Below are 6,754 nucleotides of genomic sequence, written 5' to 3' on the forward strand. Positions count from 1 at the left end.
ACACTGATTTTTAATATTATTTTTAGGTTACTCCCTTTCGGCACTTTGAATAAACCCACTTTTCCTACATTTCCACTTGCCTTTCGGCCACTGAGGCAACCATGAACAGCACAACACCTTCCCATTTTTTTATTAAGACTATTTTTAAAGAATTAAATTAATATTTTATACTTAGTTTTATAATTTTAATAATTTCAACATTTGCGAGCCAGCGCGTATTTACGTGTGACAATAAAAAAACATCGGTACGTCCTGAACATTTGCGCAGCCAGTGGCAGAAAAGAGAACTATGATCTGGGTTTAATTTTGTATACCACGAATACTGCGGAAGAGCCTATACCGTTCGGACTCCTTATATCTATACTTCGTGGTTGCCCCAATCGTGCGTAAGTTTGTTTATATAGGTTATAATTAATGTTGACAGAAACAGAAAGTGTTACCCATTTATGTACACAAGAAGAAATTAAGGAAGGAAAAGTAAAAAATGAAACTGAAAACTGAAACGAAATTTCAACCTAAGGGACAAAATGTGACACAAGTTTTAAAGTTAAGGTGATTGTACTGTTAAGCCCGAGAATAGAGACAATTGTTTAAATAAAAGAATTTGGAATATAAAAATAAGTATACAAATAATTAATTACCATCGTTAACAATAATATTAATTAAATGTTTTTAAGGATTTGGTTGTTCGATGAAAACATTACAATGAAAACGTGTGACACAGTGCATGTGAAGAAATAATTATGATGCTCAAGCATTTTCAACATGAGATTAAACAAAATCACCTATCTGCTTTGGTCAAAAATGTGACAACATGAGATCAAAATAAGTGTGGAAAAGTTCATAGTTCATCTCTGGCAGTTATCGACAAGATTCTGGAATATGTATGTAGAGTACTATTAGAAATATTATATTTCTTTACAGAATAGCTTCTTTTCAATAGATGTCTTTTAATTAGTTTTGTTTCAGTTTTACTTACTGAATTTCAAACTTTAATGCATGTTTTTTATAAAAATTAAAAACATTTTTAAAATTATTCAAATTTTTGTTATTTGAATGATTTTAGTTAAAATTGTAAAATTACACAGTAAAATTTGTCTAATTGAATATTATTTGAAGATTTTTTGTTATATATTTAATTAATTTTGTTTCATTTTCACTCTTATTCACATACTACATTGATAAATTTATTAAACTTAATGATTCTGTCTGTTATTTTTGATTTCAAATTGTAAAATCAGAATAACATTTCAAATTTGTCTTATATCAAATATATATATGTATATATATATATGAAATAAACTACCTCTGTCTGGGTAGACCTAAAATTTAGTTCACTAATGATAATGTTTCATCACTATAATGTTTAATTTTAATTTGATATAAACAAATGCACTATAAATGTATACATGTTGATCCATGTGATTCATGAGAAGTTTTTAGATACTTAAAGGAAATAAAAACGGTTAAAGAAAGTGTACCCGTAAGATATATGATTAAGTAACAAACTTTTAGCACAAATTTATTTTTAATATCATTATTTCATTGTTTTAGGTAATATATCATCTGCTGCAAAATATAAAGGATCATTAAGACCGATTTTCTTCAACCACAAGAGGACAACAATGCCAATACCACAAATAATAGAACATCAGATATTGGACAACTTAAAATTATATAATGTACAAAATGGTTCCACACCTATATACATATTAGGCACAATTATTTAAAATAGGCAATTCTATTGTATTAATTATATTGTCAATAATAAGGTTTATAACCTGCTGCTCCTTCAACATTGGGGTTGTTAATTTGACAATTTTTTGTGCTGTCATAACTTAAGTATTTGAAATTGACCTAACATGAATAAAGATTATTGTCAATGCTTCAACACTCCCTAAATGGAGAATAATTTCACTTTGCTTAACTATGCTGATTAAGGAAGTAATTACTACTTAAAATTCATCTTTATTGTTGTGATTAGAGCGGAAAACAAATCTATCTGTTTTAATAAAAGTTAGGCATTTTCTATGTTTTTCTCTGGATTTGATAAATATTTAAATATTGTAATTACGCACGAACTGTCCAATTTATCTTTCCACTTTAAGTAGTTCCAAGTTTTCATCACAAAAACTGTTTTCTTATGGTAATCGCAGAACAACGCATCTTTTCTAATATTTTTGATTATTTCCATATAGGATGTATTATTTTCGTTAGTACACATAGTTCTTAGATGAACATTTTGATTAGAAACAACACATTAGTGTTGGTATTTTTGTTCGATTCTGTCTAAAAAATTTATTCTACAATTAATCATGTATAGATTTCTATCAGGAAAGTATTCAGAATTCAACACATGAACATGAAAGAATAGAATAACATTTTCTGGAAATTAGAAAAGCATTCAATGCTCTTCTGGAATCAATAATGGAATTTACATATTTGAAACGGGTCTGAAATTTATGAAAAATATGCCTTGAAATTAGTTTCTGAAGAACTTTAGTGACAATTGTCATTAAAAAAAGTATACAAATGTATGAGTTTACCAGTAATATTTTTCTTTAATAAATATCCAACTAAATAAGAAGAATCTAGAAAAGAATTAGAATAGAAAATAGAAACATCAGGCGTAGACACCGAATTGACGGAGTCGGAAAAAAATTTTGAAAATGCCCCTAAAAATTTACCCATTATCTTTTGAATTACTACTGATAAAGGGAGAAACACTTAATTTATTGACAACAACTGTTTTTAAGGCTGCGCTGAGGTGATGACATGTTGGATTGGTATTAAAAAACCATACTGGCGAATCTGACAAAATAAATTTTCTACGGGGTCTTAATTAAAAAATCTAGTATTTAGTATTGTCTTAAATAAATTAATATTGCATTTCGATGCAACTTATACAATAATGATTTCTTTCTCGGCACCACTTTTATCACAGATATTATTAGGTAACTGAAATTAAAATCAGATACTAGTCTTGGAATATTATAATTATTAATCAAATTAGAAAGAAATACAGAAATTTCTTGAAGGGGTGGAAGAAGTACAGTTCACTTTTTTAGGAAACGTTTTTGATTAATATAACCAAGACACCTGAAGGTGAAAAATGTATGGCTTTATACCACATGCATGCATGTCTTTATCGGGTGTAGTTATGTGTTACCATGTACTTTGTAAATTTATATCTTTAATATGGATCCTGGATAATGGCAATGTCTATGTAGTTTAGATGAAATCTTTCCTCTAGAAGTGCTGTGGTTTATTTTTTCTGTCAAGGTTTATTTGAATAATTTTTAATTGTTTGTCCATATTGTTAGCAGTCGACTGTCGCTCTTGCCAATTCCTTTTTTTATGACCATTGGCCATCTGCTGTCGGTTACCCTGTGTGCCCTGTTTCTTTTAGCCCCATTCTGCAGGCTGAATCATTCTTGCAACACTTTGCCACGTGTCCGAACCTGCAGCACTTAAAGCATGTGTAACGAGTACGATGGCCATTTAATTAGCAAATATGATAAGCGACAGTGGCTGAAGTCTTTTTGAAAGACTCGTTACAACAGGTTAAAGGGAGCGATTTTATCTAATAATCTTCGAAGTTATCTGACAATACGTTTCTATATAATTTAAGACTTGTATGTGTTCCTAGAATTATACGTAGCATTTTAGGGGACAGAATGTTTTGCCGGTAGAGCGCGCCAGTTTGAAGATGTACTCGTTTAAATCCTTACGCGGGTAATTTTGTTGATACTGACAGCTCTGAAAATTAAAATAATTAAATTAATATTTTATACTTAGTTTTATAACTTTAATAATTTCAACATTCGCGATTTTTTTTTTGGGACAGAGAGGGGAAAGTGTAAACCCCTCTCCGGGTGCCGATCCGGAGATCATGACCAATGAGGAACATATGTGATGGCACATATGGGGAAAGGGCGTATATATGACATATACGGGTGAATTAAACCAGAAGACGGGACTGACAAAGATACCAGGCCCCTGTCAACTGGTTCCGGAAGAACAAGCCCAATCTGAGGAAGGTCCTAGGACCTTCCTGGGTGAGGATTGGGCTTGCAGTTTGATCCGTTGGCTTCCCGCCACCACTGGCTTGTGGAGCGGTACTGCCCGATAAAACATTCGCGAGCCAGCGCGTATTTTCGTGTGATAATAATAATAACATCGGTACGTCCTGAACATTTGCGCAGCCAGTGGCAGAAAAGAGAACTATGATCTGGGTTTAATATTGTATACCACGAATACTGCGGAAAAGCCTATACGGTTCGGACTCCTTATATCTATACTTCGTGGACTGTATCTTATTGCCCCAGTATCTGGTAATTGCGCCCTCTGCAACTGAACTCTTTAAACATTCTTTAACTAGAATCAATCTCTGTTCCACTTTCACATTATTTACTTTACAGAAATTTTCGAAAGATTTAACTAAGGCAACTCGTTTATACTAGAATCAGAAAATTCTGGTTTTTTAATATCTAAAGTAAGTGAAGATGAAAGTGAACGATTAGCCAAAGACATGACGATACTACGACAGTCCGTTTCAGAAAAAGAAGCCTGATCCATCCCCCTTTGTATTTTTATGCGTAACATGTTTAATATGACGCTCAACTGGATGGATGGATGGAAGTAGACGGAAAAAAATCTACTGACCGACCTGCTCTTTCCTTTGGAACCGTTGCAATTTTTCTTGAGGTGTTTCCTTGTACAATTTACTTATCTTGGTGGGTTATCGGAATATTTTGAGCCATGTCCAACGTTTTGGCATCTGTGGCACATCGGGTATTTCCTTGGTTTTATGTACTTTCGCCAGGTAATCAGCATTATTTCGTTTAGTTGTTTTCTGAGGTGTATCTTGTCATTTTCTAGTTCCTTGATTTTTTCTTCTAGGTCGCAGATTTTTTCTAATAATTTTGCCACTAATTCTTTGGCGGTTTTTATTTCACAGGGCTGTCCATATGGTTTTCTGTGTCCATCTCTTCCTTACTGACTTGTGTTTCTTCCGTGGGATTTATCTTTTGAGCCTGTTTGGCTTTTTTCTGTTGATTTTGGACATTTTCGGTCTCGGAGTTTTTCCGGACCATGAAAAGCATCCGATGCTCTCTGTTCTGATGTCACTTCACCGATGAATAGAATGAACTCATGAACCGTTCGGCATCGCCATGCTACCTAAAACTAGTGGTAAATTTGCCAAAAATGCTGGAGAGGCTCAAAAGAACATCTTCAAAAGCGACAAGAAAAAGAAGCGCAGGGTAATCTACAATTACAAAGTGTTGAAACAGGTCCATCCCGACACCGGTATTGTTTCAAGTGGAGAATGAAGAGGTTAGAAACTCTGATGTACAAGGGACTAGGAAGAGATACATTATTTGTAATGAATATTTTGCAACATTTATGTTTTGCCGCCTCTATAAATTTTTTGTTTTCATACACTAATCTTTTTCTATTCCATACATCCCTAAGCCATCTTGGCCTTCCCACGAAACTTGTACGTCAATAATTAAAGAACGAATGTAATCCAGCTGGACTACTATATCCTGCTTATGGAGGGTACCATCTTTTTTCCCACAACAGTAATCATATCAATTTGCATATTTCGTTGTGGCGGCGAATTCTTTCATGACAATACGTTTCTAACTATTGGACAGCTTTGTAGGATGTGTGACAGGGATTCAACCCTATTACACCCTGCCTTTTTTTTTTTTTTTTTTTTTTTTTTTTTTTTTTTTTTTTCTGGGGACAGAGAGGGGAAAGTGTAAACCCCCCTCCGGGCACCGATCCGGAGATCATAACCAATTGGAAACCATATGTGCTAGCACATATGGGGGAAAGGGCGTGTATATACATACACGGGTGAAGTTGAACCAGAAGACGGGACTGACAAAGATGCCAGCCCCCTGTCAACTGGTTCCCGGAAGAACAAGCCCAATCTGAGGAAGGTCCTAGAACCTCCCTGGGTGAGGATTGGGCTTGCAGTTGATCCGTCGGCCTCCCGCCACCACTGGCTTGTGGAGCGGGACTGCATTGACGAGTATTTATATGGTTAGCTGGTAAACAATTACCATGTGGGTGAATTGCTTGTACATAGTCTCGCCCAGACCAAGCAACTGGGAATGATCAAAACCAGATAGAGTTTTACCAACGATACTGATATTTTGAAGGGTATATTGAATCATAGGAATAAAATGATTTTTGATGATCAGAAGCTTTTGGTCAGGTTTGAGAGGTGCATGGCTTGTATTTTTCAGCCATGTAGAGAGGTTATGAGGAGTGGGTTTTAGTACCTCACCAATGTCAAACCTATGACCGAGATACTTAAAGTTTTTAGTTGAACTAATCATGGAGATTCGTATATTATCAATTTTATACATTTTCAAACAAGTCAGACTCATGGCCATTTTTCCAAAAAAGATATTAATATTATTAGTCTTTTTTCAACATATTATTCTAAAATTAATAAATTTATTAAGGCACCGTCCGATTGTATAAAACCTCTTTGATGTGTTGATAATTTTACTGATGATTTAATCCGTGAATTTATGTCTCTGGGCACAGAACCGATGTTAATATGACGCTAATTCTATGGAAGTTTGAGTTTTTCACTGTTTAATACAAGGATTGTTCTTAACGAGAGTCAAAGTAGAGGGTGGATGTTATAGTAAGGAATATAATTAAAGAATTCGTTCCAAGCGGAAGAGGGGATTGAGCAGACTCTATGGGTTGTTAGTCCATCTATACCTGA

This window comes from Aethina tumida, chromosome 8 (assembly GCF_024364675.1).
Source record: "Aethina tumida isolate Nest 87 chromosome 8, icAetTumi1.1, whole genome shotgun sequence".
NCBI lineage: Eukaryota > Metazoa > Arthropoda > Insecta > Coleoptera > Nitidulidae > Aethina > Aethina tumida.